This window comes from Vigna umbellata, chromosome 4 (genome assembly GCF_029865625.1).
Source record: "Vigna umbellata cultivar VRB3 chromosome 4, Vumbellata_1.0, whole genome shotgun sequence".
Taxonomy (NCBI): Eukaryota; Viridiplantae; Streptophyta; class Magnoliopsida; order Fabales; family Fabaceae; genus Vigna; species Vigna umbellata.
In genome coordinates this window covers 51,865,240-51,882,789 of record NC_142168.1, presented here as the reverse complement: position 1 = coordinate 51,882,789, position 17,550 = coordinate 51,865,240, and positions in this window count along the sequence as shown.

Sequence of the window (17,550 nt, the reverse complement as noted above, 5' to 3'; positions counted from 1 at the left end):
GAGAAAATTTCAATTTAAAGAACAGACATGTTTAGATATCTAAGGAAAAGAAAGTGCAACGGACATAAAAAACATGAATCCTAATATGTAAAATACGAAAACAGGAGGCAGGGATTATGTGAAATGCAAGCTATATTTATAGATGAACTGATGACGTACATCATGTAATTATGCTTAGTAACTGCCACACTCCACCTTCTTGTATGAACGTCGAAGCCCCGCCGAATTCGACGTTCAAACATCATTCAATAAATTTCGTTTGATTCATTTAAAAATAAAATGACGTCCCGCTCCCCAGAAATTGTCTACTTTTGAATCATCCACGAAGAAGCTGAGATTTGGAGGGCTTGAAGTTAAAAAGGTTGATGTGCCCCTCTATATTCATATAATTCCCCTCTCAATTTTGCTAAGTTAATATAATCGATTCTAAGTAATAAAGAATTGATTCAAAGCGTTATAAATTAAGAAATGCAAATAATGTTATTCATAATATTTTCCTAATAAATAATTATAATTATTAAATTATTCAAAATAATTTATCTCAATGTGGTAAATAAAAGTTGTTCTGAGAGTTCGTTTGATCTTTGATCGCGTTGACTTTTTAAATTCGAATTTTTATAAATGCTTGTGGTAGTCGTGATCATTCCGTTTCAAATGTACAGAACAATAAAATAGTGACATAATATATTGTCAAAAAAGTTGGTAACATATAGTTGGTTCCTAAAAATATTTTTGTTTTTCCTAGAATTCTGACAAATCTCTTTCATGACCTTGCTCGTTCGTCTCGACTTTTTTAAATTTTACTTATGGTTCATAAGACAAAGATGGAAACGCCACAATATAGGTATAAATATTTAAGGCACCTAATTAAGCCACCCGAAAAGAAATATTTGCCATAAAGATGTTAATCTTTGATAAGAATCAAAGAACCAAGAACCAAAAGAATCCTCTATCAACATTGCAAATGCAAATTTATGACTTCCAAAATGTCTACATATGTATTTGGTGTCCCTATATATAGGTATAAATGTTTAAGGACCCTAAGAAACCCTAAAAGAAAGATTCACCACAAAGATGTTAATCTTTGACAAGAAAAATACAATTTATTTTTGTTAACATACTGTTGGTCCCTAAGAAAATTTTTGTTGTTCCTAGAATTCTGACAAATCTCTTTGATGACCTTGCCCGTCCATCTCGACTTTTTTAAATTTTACTTATGGTTCATAAGACAAAGATGGAAACGCCACAGTATAGGTATAAATGTTTAAGGCACCTAAGAAACCCTAAATTAAATATTTTCCACAAAGATGTTAATCTTTGATAACAATCAAAGAACCAAGAACCAAAAGAATCCTCTCTCAACATTGCCAAGTCCCTAAGAAACCCTAAATGTTTAAGGCAACTTTGGTCTTATTCTCCGAACATTCATTTTGGGTCAACCAGTCTCCACCGTCAAACTTAATCTGCCTTAATTTTTGACCCAACCTTAGTCTCCACTATCTGTCTATTCCCCATACAGGCGGTCTCTTCTCGATATTTAACCTGGTATGATGCATCTCTGTTGTTAACTTGTCTAAATATTTTTGGATAATTAAACTTTGACAACATTTTTTTAACAACATTTTTTTCTAACTGACCTATCTTCATTTTTTTCCAAAATATTCTATTTTAACACCTTTAGTTTATCAGTCAAGTTATTTTTTTCTCAAACTTATGGTATTATATAATTTAAAAATGAATCAAAATCTTTTAGTATAATCATACTTATATTTAACCTAAAACGTTCATTTCAAATTACTTTAAATAATATAATAATATTTATTATGATTCAATTCTCATAAAATATTATTATTATTATTTTCCATATGAAATTAAATTAATATTTTAAACAAATAAAATTTTATTCTCTTCAAATTTCACCGACGAAAGCACAAAAAAAGAAAACATCGAATATCGATAACGTTGTATTTCTAATGGGAGGTTATCTTAAAATATAAATATTATACTGAAATATAATGGTAATGGAAGGTTACGAGCGGTTTTATAAAGGAAAAAAGAAAAATAGGATGGCGGGAGGATGGAAAAGAAAACGTCGAATACACTAAACTTCGACGTCTTTTTCTAATGTCTTCTAGGCTCCTATTAGTACATCGTTGACCTCTATAATTCGACATCTCCTTTGTATTTTTTAAGCAGAGAAGTTATGAAGTTAAGAAGTCAAGATTGTGAAAGACGTTTCTAGAATTCTATTCAGAAATGGCTTCTCCATCGTCATCATCAAGAGGAAAAGAGAAGGTTGCCCGGATTACAAGAAACGCAAGCCCATCTGGATGGAAAAGTGATCAAGACACGTGAGCAAAGTTTTTATACTGGTCACATATAAAAAATGTAGTTCCTCACAAGTATCATGACCTGTAATTGTTCAAGAATGAAGGCTTCCTTTTTAAAGAATGGATTGCATATCAAGGGCTTACTGATTTTGTGCAGATGAAAGGACATTGCTATCCAGATTTGGTAAAGGTTTTCTACACAAACCTGAGGGTTGTAAATGGGGTCATTCACTCAAGGGTCAAAGGTGTTAACATTACTATTGACGATAATGTTTCGTCAGATATTGCTGGACTAAAAGCTGAAGGTTTGCATTCTCATATCCGTGATTCTGAGTTAAACAGATTTTTAACAAAGAGAGCTATATATATATAAACTGCTTAAGAGATCCAGGAAGGTACATGATTGATAAGTAGTACCTACAAGATGGCTTAAACAAGGAGGAGAAAATGATTGTTTATGTCCTAACTTGCCTACTGCTGCCTAGAAGATTGAACGAGGACAGAATGTCAACAGAAGATATATTTCTGTTGAATGCTATCAAGACTAGAATCCCAACCAACTGGGTTGCGGTACTAAAACACCACATGATCGCTACAGGAGATGATTATGCATGCAAATTGCCACATGGAGTATTTATCAGCAAGGTGCTGGAACTCCAAGGAGTAGATGTATCTGAAGAAGAAAGAATTGTGTGCAAAAGGTCAGAAGAATTTGGTATACCAAGTCTGTCATCTATTGCGTTGAAAAAGACTGTGAATGGATGGTTCTCCATTGATGAGCAAACTGTTGGAAGTCCACCTACTCTTGATCAAGAATATACTGAAGATTATGATGATGAAGATTCAATGGAATCTTCTTGATAATTATTTTAGACCCTACTTTTCTATGTTTTTGGTTTTTTATTTTGTAATCATGCTAGTAAGCCACCTATGGTTTCTTTATTTCTTTGGGTTTTAGATTGAAATGAAATGAATATTTGAATTTAGTAAACGATTTGTGAATTGTGAATGTTGGTTTTGATGTATGTGGACTAACCCTTCACGTCAATAATTTGAAGTTCAGAGCTCCCCATTAATTCTCCTATCATACTTCAATTCCCTTCACGTCGCTGCCCCGTTGCCTTCGACGTTCTAGGAGAGGGGAAAAACAAAATATATCCAAATGCACGATACATTTTGATCCAGTAAAATGTACTTCTTTGTAATGTACATTTTGATCCAAATGTACGTTAATTCCAAGCCGCATTTGATGTTAAAACATCATTCAGTGAAAAAGTAATAAATATCTTTAAATTCAATTTAGATGTTGTGTTTTAAGGGGGTATAGGACGTCGATTATCACATAAAATGGATGTGAAAAATGAATAAACTTCAGGTCTTTGCATCGAGGGTACTCGACATTCGACGTCAACTGTGTAAATTGATTACAAATTTAAATTGTCCATAAGTTGCACCCTTTCTTAGAAAAAAAACAGCTCTGAAATCTAGTAGAGGAGTGCAACTTATGGACAATTTAAAAAAGAATCATACAATTTTAAATGATGAAGTTGAACAACATTTTTATATAATTATGTTAAATCTCAAAATTGTTTAAGCATTGAACATATTGTGAACCATATTTCTTTTTCCTAAGCACTTCCCTTTCAGTAAGATATGTTAACCATTTCTGTACTACAAAAACATTTTGTAAACTTGAACTTGAAAGGGCTCCTTCATATGACATGACGATGAATGAACCACTTTCAAGTTCAAGTTATCAAATTGCAATATGAAGAACAAAAATGCTTAGACATCTAAGGAAAAAAAAATGGAAAGGAGATAACAAACATGAATCATGATATGTTCAATACGGAAATAGGAGGCAGGGATTATGTGAAATGCAAGCTATATTTATAGATGAACTGATGACGTACATCGTGTAATTATGCTTAGTAACTGCCACACTCCACCTATGAACGTCGAAGCCCCGCCGAATTCGACGTTCAAACAGCATTCAGAAAAAAATCAATAAATTTCGTTTGATTCATTTCAAAACAAAATGATGCCCCGATCCCCATAAATTGTCTACTTTTCAATCACCCGCGAAGATTGGGAGATTTGGAGGGCTTGAAGTTAAAAAGTTTGATGTGCCACTCTATATTCATATAATTCCACTCTCAATTTTGCTAATTAATATAATCAATTTTAAGTAATAAAAAATCGATTCAAAGCGTTATAAATTAAGAAATGCAAATGAGTTTTTAATGATTATTTATGGTCATATTAATGACAACGTGGCTAGATATTGATCACATGTTTGTTAAAATACTAAAAAGCGAAGAAATAATGCATGAGAGGGGTCAAATTTGTTTTTCTAATAATGTTAGTCATAGTAGTTTTTGATGTCATAATCATTTATACAAATCTTTAAGTCAACCTAAGAAACCCTACAAGAAATATTTGCCACAAAGATGTTAATCTTTGATAAGAATCAGAGTTGTAAACCAAGAACCAAAAGAATCCTTCCTCAACGTTGCAAATGCATATTTATGACTTCCAAAGTGTCTACATATGTATTTGGTGTCCCTATATATAGGTATAAATGTTTAAGGCACCTAAAAAACCCTAAAAGAAATATTTGCCACAAAGATGTTAATCTTTGATAAGAAAAATACAATTTATTTTATTTCCTACACTAATTATTATTCAGGAAATAGTCCCCTATCCTACCTTTGGCTCGGGTCAGCCCATCCCAACCAGTCTCCACCGTCAAACTTAACCTGCCTTAATCTTCGACCCAACCCATTATGTGTTAATTTTTGGGCTATATCTGTCTGACTATTCTCCATACACATTGTCTCTTCTCGATCTTTGACTTGGTGTGATGCATCTCTATTGTTAACTTATCTAAATATAATTTTTCTAACTAAGCTATCTCAATTTTTGTCCACAATATTCTATCTTAACCTTTAGTTTATCAGTGAACTTAATTTGTTCTCAAACTTAAAGTATTATAATTTAAAAATCAATCAAAGTCTTTTAGTATAATCATACTTTTCTTTAGCCTAAAACATTCATTTCAAATTACTTTTAATAATGTAAAAATATTTATTATGATTTTAATTATTGTGATCTATAACTAAAACACAATTCTCATAAAATATTATTATTATTATTTTCCATATGAAATAAAATTAATATTTTAAAGAAACAAAATTTTATTCTCTTTAAATTTCACTGACAAATCGTTCTTATATTTTATAATATGTAAATATTACAAGATAAATTTAAACAAATTTATATAATATAAAAATAAAATAAAAATTTTAAATCTTATCTTAAAATATAAAGGTAATGATGGGTTATGAGAGGTTTATAAATGAAAAATGCACAAAAAAGGGCGGGAGGCTGAAGAAGAAAACATCGAATATCCGTAACGTTGCATTTCTAATGGGAGGTTATCTTAAAATGTAAATATTATATTAAAATATAATAGTACTGGGAGGTTATGAGAGGTTTTAAAAGGGAAAAAAGGCGTGTGGATGAAGAAGAAAACGTCGTATATCCGCAGAATACGACGTAACCTTTGTCTTTTGTCAAACTCTTTGTCTTCTGGCTGACAATTAGTACATCAAAGCCTAGTAAAATTCGACGTAACCATTGTATATTTTAAGCTTCGAAGTTGAGAAGTTAAAAACTACTAGATTGTGAAAGACGTTCCAATAATTCTATCTAGACATGGCTTCTTCATCATCATCATCTAGAAGAAAATAGAAGGTTGCCCAGGTTACAAGAAACGCAAACCCATCTGGATGGATAAGTGATGACGAGATCCGAGGAAAGTTTTTATTGTGGAGAGTTATAAAATATGTAGTTCCTTACAAGTATCTAGACCTACAATTGTTCAAGAAAGAAGGGTTCCTTTTTCAAGAATGGATTGCATATCAAAGGCTTACTGATTTTGTCCAAATGAAAGGAGTTTGCTATCCAGATTTGGTAGAGGTTTCTACACAAACCTGAGGGTTGTAAATGGGGTCATTCACTCAAGGGTCAAAGGTGTTAACATTACTATTGACGATAATGTTTGGTCACATATTGCTGGACTGAAAGCTGAACGTTTGGATTCTCATATCCGTGATTTTGAGTCAAACAAATGGCTAACAAAGAGAGCTATATATGTAAACTGCTTAAGATATCCACGAAGGTACACAGTGGATAAGCAATACTTACATGATGGCTTAAACAAGGAGGAGAAACTGATTGTTTATGTCTTGACTTGGCTACTGCTGCCTGGAAGATTTGTCGAGGACAGAATGTCAACCGAACATGTATTTTTGTTGAATGCTATCAAGACTAGAATCCCAACCAACTGGGTTGCGGTACTAAAAGACCGTATGGAGTATTTATCAGCCAGGTGCTTATATTCCAAGGAATAGATGTATCTCAAGAAGTCAGAATTGTGTGCAACAAATCACAAAAAATTGGTATATTAAGTCTGTTTTCTATTAGGCTGGAAAGGACTATGAATGGATGGTTCTTTAGAGATGAGCTAACTGTTAGAAGTACACCTACTCCTGTTGCAGATCATACTGCCTTCATTCCACAAATTGATTTTGAGAAATTTGTTGTTGATCAATTTAGGAAGAAGTATGAAAGGGATGAGAGAGTTGAAGATACTCTTTTCAGATTGGAGAAGAAGAGAAACAAGAATGGCATTGGCTTTGAAACTGAAGATTCTGATAATGAGTCAACTGATGAAGATTGAATGGAATCTTCTTCGTAAGAATAGGGATTACTTTTCTATGTGGATTTTTTTTTAATTTTTTGTAATCATGGCATTAAGTCACCTCTGGTTTTATGTACTGCTTCGATTTTACTTTGAAATGAAATGAAGATTTATTTTAGTAAACGATATGTGAATTGTGAATGTTAATTGCATTGTTATGTGAACTAACCCTCAATGTAGTTGAAAAGAAAAGATTATGTTGTTCTGATATTGATCAAAAACTGATCACTGGTTTAAAAGTGCAAATTTTAGTACACTGCTAACTTGAATCGATTAAGGAAGAAGTAAAAAGAATAAAACGTTGAAGCCCTACCGAATACGGCGTTCTATTAAGCACACAATTAATGCTCCCAAGTACTTCTATTCCTTTCATGTCCTAGCCCGACAGCCTACGACGTTCTATGGAAGGGCAGAAAAGAAAAAAGATCCGAAAAGTATGGTAATTTTAGGTGGAAGTACCATAAAAGTAAAAACTAAAAAGAAATAAAAAGGTTTTTTAAAAAGTGATGTTAATCTTTTTTGGATTTTCAAAAGCAAATTCAAAATAGTTTTTTAAAACTACGTAAATTTTAATTTTTTATTATAAATAAAAATACGGCAAAAATAAGATTAATTCTTGTTGGATCCAAAAAATTTTAAAAATTATATATTTCTTTTTACAATCTTTTCTTATTAATTTTGAAAAAGATAAATATTTAGAAAAACTATATTCATTTTATACATTTAATTAAATGTATCATTTTCATATTAGATCTTAACATATTTGTTAAGTATAATTGACTTTGAGAACCGAGTTGATTTTAAGTTATTATCTTTATGATATTTTTATATTTTTCACCATCCCATTACAATTTCAGTTATGAATATAAGTATAAGCTTAACTTATTTAGTATTATAAGTTTAACCTTTTTAGATTATGAGTTATGAAAATAGAATATCAACTAATATATTGAAATAAATAAATAATGTCTTAGATGTGGTATTTTATATGTCATATGATTAATCTCATAAGTTGAAGCTGATGTCATATGATTAGGTCAAACTTCATATCATTTGATTAGTTCATAACTCATCATTTAATCAATATAACTTTTATTGTCTATAGTTTGTCTCTTTTGGACATGTATCGCCCAATAAGTGTAAAGTCTTTCATCATTGTAAACTTTTATAATATAATTTTTTATAAACTTTTATAATTTGATCGTTGTAATTTCCATCATCCTCGTAAGATTTAGGCACTATAGATTCCTCTTCAAATAGAGCATAAAAACTATTTTGCAAAATCATAGCAATACCTAACAAATGATTAGCTTCTTCTAGTGTATTAGATTTTTAATGTATTTGATTTTGAACCAATTGATTCATTAAGGGAATTTTTCACCATATTCACATCATCAGGTTGCCTTAGAGAAGGTTGCAAACTTTGGTAAATTGCACTCTCGAAATTATGCATATCATCCAATTAATTTGTTTTGTGCAAATTGATCTGCCATTGCATCCTATACATTAGAATCTTGAACCAAAGGTTTATTAAATTGTGAAGAATTTTCTTTAGTTTCATCCTTGCATAGTTCTTGTTTGCATCAATGTCTTTACTAGATAACTTTTGTACTACAACATTAACATTGTTTAACATATTGTCTGCATCAATGTCTTTACTAGATAAATTTTGTACTACAACAATAACATTGTTTAACATAGAGGAACATAAATTTGTTTAACATTATTACCCTCCTTAGATTTAACATAATCAAATTTTAAGTCTTTTCCCTTCTATAGTTTCCAAGAACATGTCCAACCATCTTGTTAGCAAAAATCAAGGATAAAGTTTTGATGATGAACAAATTTGCACAAGTCAAGATTCATAAAGACAAATTGAAGATCTTTGTATTTTATAAAGCTTTTATAATAATCAAAGTTGATGTAATAGTGCTCAAATATGTATTAGGGTTGATTCTTGTAATTTATATTTGATTTATTTAGTTAATCGATTATTCCTGAGAATAATCAATTAACACTAGCCGTTGGGGGTTTCAGATTTGAAAAACTAGCCGTTGGGGGTTTCAGATTTGAAAAACTAGCCGTTGTACTCATTATTAATCGATTAATATTTATGTTAATCGATTAAATGCGTTAGATGGCCCGTTTTCGAAGAATGGAAGGGTATTAGGCTGAGTCTATAAAATGGCTCACTCTTTAATCTCAAAAATAACTCTTCCCTTGTGCTCTAGTACTCATAAATCATTGAGACTTGTGTGCTCTTATTCGGCTTGTGAAACTCTTGTCTGTGGAGCTGGTGAAGTGCTACTACGGTGACAAAGGAAATAGCCGGTTCATCCTTGGTGTGTCTAAGGAGGTGTTCGGAAGAGAATCATCCTTCGTGAAGTATTCGGAGGAGGTGTTCATCCTTTGTGAAGACTCAAAGGAGGTGTAGGTTCATCTCTTGTGGTATCAAGAGAGGTGGTTTCTAAACTTTTACAAATTGTGTTTCTTTGTGATTGTAATTTGTAATTGTTTTGTGTTAGTGAAAAAGGTTTATCTTGTTTGAGATAAGCGACTGGACGTAGGATTGGTAAGATCCGAACCAGGATAAAATCATTTGTGCAAATTTCTCTCAACCTTACTCTCTTTATTTGTCTTTATTATTTGCTTGGTAAGTTTAATTGAGTAGAAATTAAAAGGCACACGTTCGTATTAAAAACCCTCTTGGTTTGTTATTCCACGCTAACAATTCCGCTGCAGCGATTCTAACAATTGGCATCAGAGCTTGCTTTGATAGTCATTCAAATGGCAGGATCACATCAAACCTTTGCAGAGGGTGCATCAATCAATAGACCCCCACTATTCACAGGTGAGAACTATGCATTCTGGAAGGTAAGGATGCAAATATTTATTGAATCTATTGATTGTGAAATTTGGGATGTTATTGCGTCTGGTTCTTCTGTTCCTACTAACAATATACAGGAACCAAAGCCCCGTGGTCAATGGACCATTGAAGAAAAGAAAAGATTTCAGAATGACGTAAAAGCTCGGAATATCATTGCATCAGCATTGACTGTTGATGAGTTCTACAGGGTTTCTGTCTGCAAAACTGCTCAAGAAATGTGGGACGTACTCAGAGTGACACATGAAGGAACAGATGACGTAAAGAGGGCAAGGAAGAACTCCCTAATTCAAGAGTATGAAATGTTCCGGATGAAGCAAGGAGAAACAATTTCCGACGTTCAAAAACGCTTCACCAACATTGTCAATCATCTCATTGGACTGGGTAAGTCATTTGATACGGATGAACTTAACATTAAAATTTTGAAGTCTTTAGACAGGTCGTGGCAACCTAAGGTGACTGCAATCTCGGAGTCACAAAATCTCAACACCATGACTATGGCGGCACTTTTTGGAAAGTTGAGGGAACATGAACTTGACCTCGGAAGACTAGATGAAGAAGAAGCAAAAGCAAAAACCAAGAAAAAGAGTCTAGCCTTGAAATCTGAGGTAGAAAGGAGCAAGAGCAAAATGGAAGATGAAGATTCAGAAGATGAAGAAAATTTGAGACTCATGATAAAAAGGCTCAACAGGTTCATGAAATCAAAAGACAAAGGAAGATTAAAATTCGAAAAGAAAGAAAATCAAGGATCTTCCTCACACTATAAATGTTATGGTTGCGGAGAAATGGGGCACTTAAAAGCGGACTGCCCAAATCAAAAAAAGAATGAAGAAATAAAGGAAAAGAAAAACTTCAAGAAAAAGAAAGCCTACATTGCATGGGAAGACGATAATGAGTCCTTTTCAGATTCAAGCGAATCTGATGAAGAAGCAAACATTTGTTTAGTGGTGAACGACGACGCTGGAAGCCAAGTAAGTACATCTAGCGATTCTGATAATTATAGTCAAATTAGTGAAGATGAATTGCATGAAACTTATGCTGCTTTAATAGTAGAATCTGAAAAATTAGATAAAGCTCATAAGAAATTGAAAAAGGATTTCAAAAATTTAAAATTAAATTTTGAAAATATTTCTGAAGAAAATAAAAATTTGAAATCAGACTTTGAAAATATTCTTCAAGAAAATAAAAATTTAAAATTAAATTTTGAAAATATTTTTGAAGAAAATAAAGATTTGAAAAATAAAGTTTTATTTTTTGAAAAGGGTAAATTTACTAGTAGTGATGAATGTGCTTCTTGTGAAAATTTTAAGAAACTACTAGAACACACAACCTTAGGAGAATGTAGTAAAAATAACGAAAATAAGGTTGTTAAAAATAAGTATGTTCCTAAAATTAAAAATAAACATAATAATAGAACCCGTAGAACATGGGTAGAAAAAGGAACAACTTATAGGAACACAAACTTTGTATCATGCTTTTATTGTATGAAAAAGGGTCATACTTCAAATAAATGTAAAATTAAGCATTATGGTGTTCCAAGTGGTGGATATGTTTGGGTTGTAAAATGATTTCTTTTTTCTAAATCTAACCCAAAGGACCCATACAAGTAGTTGGGTACCTATTGTTTAATATTTAAAATTTCTTTAAAACAAAATTTAAGAAAATTTTATTCCAAGGCCGATGAAACTATTTTTTTTGGATATCTTCTAATATACAAAGCATATATAGTTTTCAATCGGAAAACATTTGAAATAGAAGAATGTGTGCATGTTGTCTTTGATGAAATTGTAGACCTTGAGGCAAAACCTCTTGAGTCAGTTGAATTAGATGCAAGCAATGATGAAGATTTGTAGAAGACAACAAATGAAGCGAAGAATGATGACAATCCTCAAGATGAAGATCTAAACAAAATGTGGAAACAACCTAGAGGATTATCATTACGAAGTTGGAGGCATATCTAAAGGGGTAAACATTAGAAGAGATCTAAGAATCTTTAGAAATATCTTATGATTGAATTTTTAAATGCGTTCCAGTTTTGCAATTTTGAAAATCTAGCCATATTTTTGTATGCTTTAAAATTCCTATCTTATATAGTTCAATGTATGTTTAAACAATGTTTTATAAGTTCTTCATCCTAAAATTATTTGCTTTAAATATCCTATTGTGTATGTTTGAATGAATCTTTAAATTTGAAATATTTTTAGCTCATATGCATACATGCTTTTATTAAGGGGGAGTATTATCTTAGGGGGAGAACATCAAACACAACTTTTTAATTATGATCAAAAAGGGGGAGAAAATGTTTAAAGCTTATTTGCTTATTTGTGTTTATTCACTAATGCACTTTTTCTTCCATAAGTTGTGTTTTATCCAGATTATTATTAAAAAGCTTTAAACTCAGAAGAATTTTTGATCATCATCAGAAAGGGGGAGAATGTTAGCAAAAATCAAAGATAAAGTTTTGATGATGAACAAATTTGCACAAGTCAAGATTCATAAAGACAAATTGAAGATCTTTGTATTTTATAAAGCTTTTATAATAATCAAAGTTGATGTAATAGTGCTCAAATATGTATTAGGGTTGATTCTTGTAATTTATATTTGATTTATTTAGTTAATCGATTATTCCTGAGAATAATCAATTAACACTAGCCGTTGGGGGTTTCAGATTTGAAAAACTAGTCGTTGGGGGTTTCAGATTTGAAAAACTAGCCGTTGTACTCATTATTAATCGATTAATATTTATGTTAATCGATTAAATGCGTTAGATGGCCCGTTTTCGAAGAATGGAAGGGTATTAGGCTGAGTCTATAAAATGGCTCACTCTTTAATCTCAAAAATAACTCTTCCCTTGTGCTCTAGTACTCATAAATCATTGAGACTTGTGTGCTCTTATTCGGCTTGTGAAACTCTTGTCTGTGGAGCTGGTGAAGTGCTACTACGGTGACAAAGGAAATAGCCGGTTCATCCTTGGTGTGTCTAAGGAGGTGTTCGGAAGAGAATCATCCTTCGTGAAGTATTCGGAGGAGGTGTTCATCCTTTGTGAAGACTCAAAGGAGGTGTAGGTTCATCTCTTGTGGTATCAAGAGAGGTGGTTTCTAAACTTTTACAAATTGTGTTTCTTTGTGATTGTAATTTGTAATTGTTTTGTGTTAGTGAAAAAGGTTTATCTTGTTTGAGATAAGCGACTGGACGTAGGATTGGTAAGATCCGAACCAGGATAAAATCATCTGTGCAAATTTCTCTCAACCTTACTCTCTTTATTTGTCTTTATTATTTGCTTGGTAAGTTTAATTGAGTAGAAATTAAAAGGCACACGTTCGTATTAAAAACCCTCTTGGTTTGTTATTCCACGCTAACAATTCCGCTGCAGCGATTCTAACACATCTTACAAGAAGAACAAAGGGGAATTTTTTTTTCATATTCTAAGTATATTATAAAGGCATAACAAGGTCTTTCCATTAAAATTTGATTAAGTAATTCAATCAACATATCTATATCAACCAAAATCTTAGTAAAAAAAAAGAAAACTCTTGATTTATTGATAGTATTATCATCTAAAGTCAAGGGAATACCAATTTCCCTAACAATATGCAAATGGTAAACCATGTATCCTCACCCAACATTGAGCTTTAATTAGTTTAAACAAAATCTTGTCTATACAAAAACTTTTAAAACCACAAGATTCAAATTCCAAAAACCAATTAACCTCTAATACCTTATGCATGTCTTCAAAAGAGACAAACTCAAACTCAAAAATACCTTTGCCTAAAGGAATAACTTTCCAAGGTCTTTAAGACGTTCATACAATGTCTAGCTTCTTACATACCTCCATATAAGTATGTGGTTATCTTCCTTTGAGGATGACTTCTACATTCTTCTAAACTGAAAAGATAAACCTCTTGAGATATTTGTACCAAAACCATCCTCTATTACATTGTGAAGACAATTGAGATAAAGGAATATCATAAGAATTGTTTAGAACATGTGCAAAGTTTTTCCTTTGTACCAAAATAGTCAACGAAGACTTTGAGGAGGGATTCACTTCAACAAAAGATCTATACTACACAAATTAAACATTTGCTACATCATTCCCCAAAACTTGCTCCACCAAGACATCATCTCCTTTTCTGCTCACACCTACCAGATGATCATTGCCAAATAACCAAACATACACAAGAAACTAAGCAAAGAACCACACAAAATGGTAAGCTAATGTAAAAGGAACAAACACAAAATATTACGATTCATCATTTATCAAATTTCATACCATGTTACACAAACATCCTAAGCATATTATGCACCTAGACTTGACCATTCGGATATAGTATGAATGTCGAGCTATGGCGGGTTATGCACTTGTGGTGGCCCATACTACTCTGTAAAGCCATTGCTAATGGGTTTCACCCTACCACAGACAAAAGGTTAGTCATCCCGCGTCTTTGGCCATACTAGAGCACCTAGACTATGACCTCCTTCTATTCTCACTACATGTATCACTCCTCTCTAATTAAGAATGAATGACCATTAGGGTGTCAGGATAATCCCCAAGATTGAGCTTCTAACATTCATACACACAACACTTGGTACAACCAATAAGAATTATTCTCCTTAGAACTCTTATAAACCACAATTTCCATACTTACATAAAATCATTCCCTACCATCGTGCATTTCAAGGTTTATTACTGTGTTGAGATTGTTCATAGGGGGAGCACAGTGTTAGTTGAACCCACAATCTCTGTGATATCTGTTTTTGATGATGACAACACATTGTTAATAAAAACACATGTGTATGTATTGTGTTATTTGTGTTATATATGCTTATGCTTAGTGTGAGATTTGTGCAAGCATAGTTGTGGACATATTATGTTGATTATTGCATACTATTGTGTTTGAAATGTGATTATATTTGTGTATGCATAATATGCGTTTTGGAAATGGAAAAACCACATGTACCATGCATATCTATATGACTTAATTGATTACAATGATGTGTTAATCAATTAAAGTCATTAGACAGCTGACAACTTAACTTTTAAACCATGGCAAAACAACAAATTTTGAATCCATTACGTTAATGGTTAAATCGATTAAAACTCGTATGTTTGCACAAATATTTTTCAAGTGTGCTGTGATGGATTTTGAGAAGAAAAGTTTTCGAAAATATGCTAAGTGTTAAAGCTTAATCGATTACATGGATCATGTATTCAATCAAGTTTGTTAAAGATTTGAAAACTATGTCATTGCTTGACATAACTATCTCAACAGTCATATTTTTAAATATGTTGACCAAGCATATATTGCAAATCGATTACATTAATTGAGCATTCAATTAAGGGCTTTGACTGTTGTTAATTTGTTATAATTGTGTAGTGTAACCGGTTAGATTAATAGCATAATCGATTAAAACGCCTCTTATTTAACTTGCTCTATATATAGACGCATGATTTGAAATTATGAAAAAGACAATTGAGTTTAACAACTTTCATATCAGTTTCAGATTGAGCTTTGAAGTTTTACAGAAAAAAGAAACACTCCAAGAAACAAGAAATGTCATGGTGTACAAGTCTTGAAGATTTCTTGAGAAGCAAGATTGATTGATTCGAAAAGTTTGATCGTTCTGCACAACCAAGGCGCTTACTGCTTGATCAAGAGCCACTAGTGCAAAAAAGACCTTTAAGGTCACCCCTCAGACGTCCGACCCTTAAATATCCAACGTAAAAAATGACCTGTGGCATTTTCCGTAAATAAAACAACCATATAGACGTCTGTTCTGGAGGGAACAAACTTCTAAAGCTATATACCCGTCTGATGTGGGGGAACAGACCTCTATATACTCATTTTTGAAATCTAAAAAGTCACTTTTTGACTCCATTTAGACGTCATATGCCACCAATCCGACTTCTAAAGCCATATAGACGTTTGATGTGGGAGGAACAGACTTCTATATACTCATTTTTTAAATCTAAAAACTCACTTTTTGACTCCATTTAGACGTCAGATCCTGTCAATCCGACTTGTAAAGCAACATAGACGTCTGATGTGGGGGGAACACACTTCTATATACTCATGTTTGAAATCTAAAAAGTCATTTTTTGACTCCATTTAGACATCAGATCCCGCCAATCTGACTTCTAAAGCCCTATAGACGTTTGATGTGGGGGGAATAGACTTCTATATACTCATTTTTGAAATCTAAAAGGTCACTTTTTGACTCCATTTAGACCTCAGATCCCGCCAATCCGATTTCTAAAGCCATACAGACGTCTAATGTGGGGGGAACAAACTTCTATACACTCATTTTTGAAATCTAAAAAGTCACTTTTTGACTCAATTTAGAAGTCAGATCTCCCAATCCGATTTCTAAAGCCCTATAGATATCTGATGTGGGGGGAACAAACTTCTATGTACTCATTTTTGAAATCTAAAAAGTCACTTTTTTACTCCATTTAAACGTTAGATCCCTCCAATCCGACTTTTAAAGCCATATAGACGTCTGATGTTGAGGGAAAAAAATGTCTATATGGCTGCATTAAAACATCGTGAACGCGAGGCACTAGTTACGCACACTTAATGTTCATCATTTTCCTCGCGTTTTCTCTCCACGGGCTACGTTTTTCAGGTTCGTTTTCTCACTTTTGCACCATTTAAAATTAGTTTTGCTCCAATTACATTACTCTTTTATGAATTATCTTTCATTTGAATCAATTAAAATGTTTTTTCGTTGGGTTTTGGTGCCGTTTTACTCGTGTCCTTGGGCAACGTTCTTGGGCTGCGATTTCTTGCATTTTGCACTCCTCCAATTCCCTCCACTACGTTTTTAAAACCATCCAATCCAAAAAAAAGTACAATTCATTCTCTTCAACTAAAATATAAAGTTGTAAACTCGAATCACCATGAGCCAGGAGAAAGAGAGAGGGCTCAAGCAGAGAAAGATTGTTAAACTTTTGGCAAGCGTACCAATAGTCAACTATAGTATAATGATTTTTTAAGTAAGGGTGTCGAACCCACGAGGAACAGTTTCGATTAAATAGATAAATTGTTATCTCAAACAGTATATATATAAGGATGTTCAATTTGATTCATGATGGATGTTGATAAATAAAACTACGTTGCGTGAAAGTAAAATAATAACAACAAAAAACTTAACGAAGATTAATATGAGAAGTTGGGATTGAATTCATCTATCTCACTCGTGTGCAATCTGGATGAATACAAACATATAGCAACTGAAATTACCAACATTGATGCAACACACCAAAGTCATTTATATCGATTCCTCGCATATAAAATTCATAAGAGTAGTTCCTTGAATATTGATTCCTCACATATCCAACAAACTGTCTAGCATTATATTCAAGTGTTATAAGCAATTGACAAACTGAAATCTATCCCTAGCATCACAGAATATCAAGTATTCTTGCTCAGATCAGAGTTTTAGAAATACTTTCCAGTCAAGTCTAAAATCCACATTCATGAAACTATTGTTCAGGTAGAATCAAGCATTAAGAGCAGAACAAAAATACCAATGTTGAATAAAACCAGAAATGCTATATATAAATATCACCA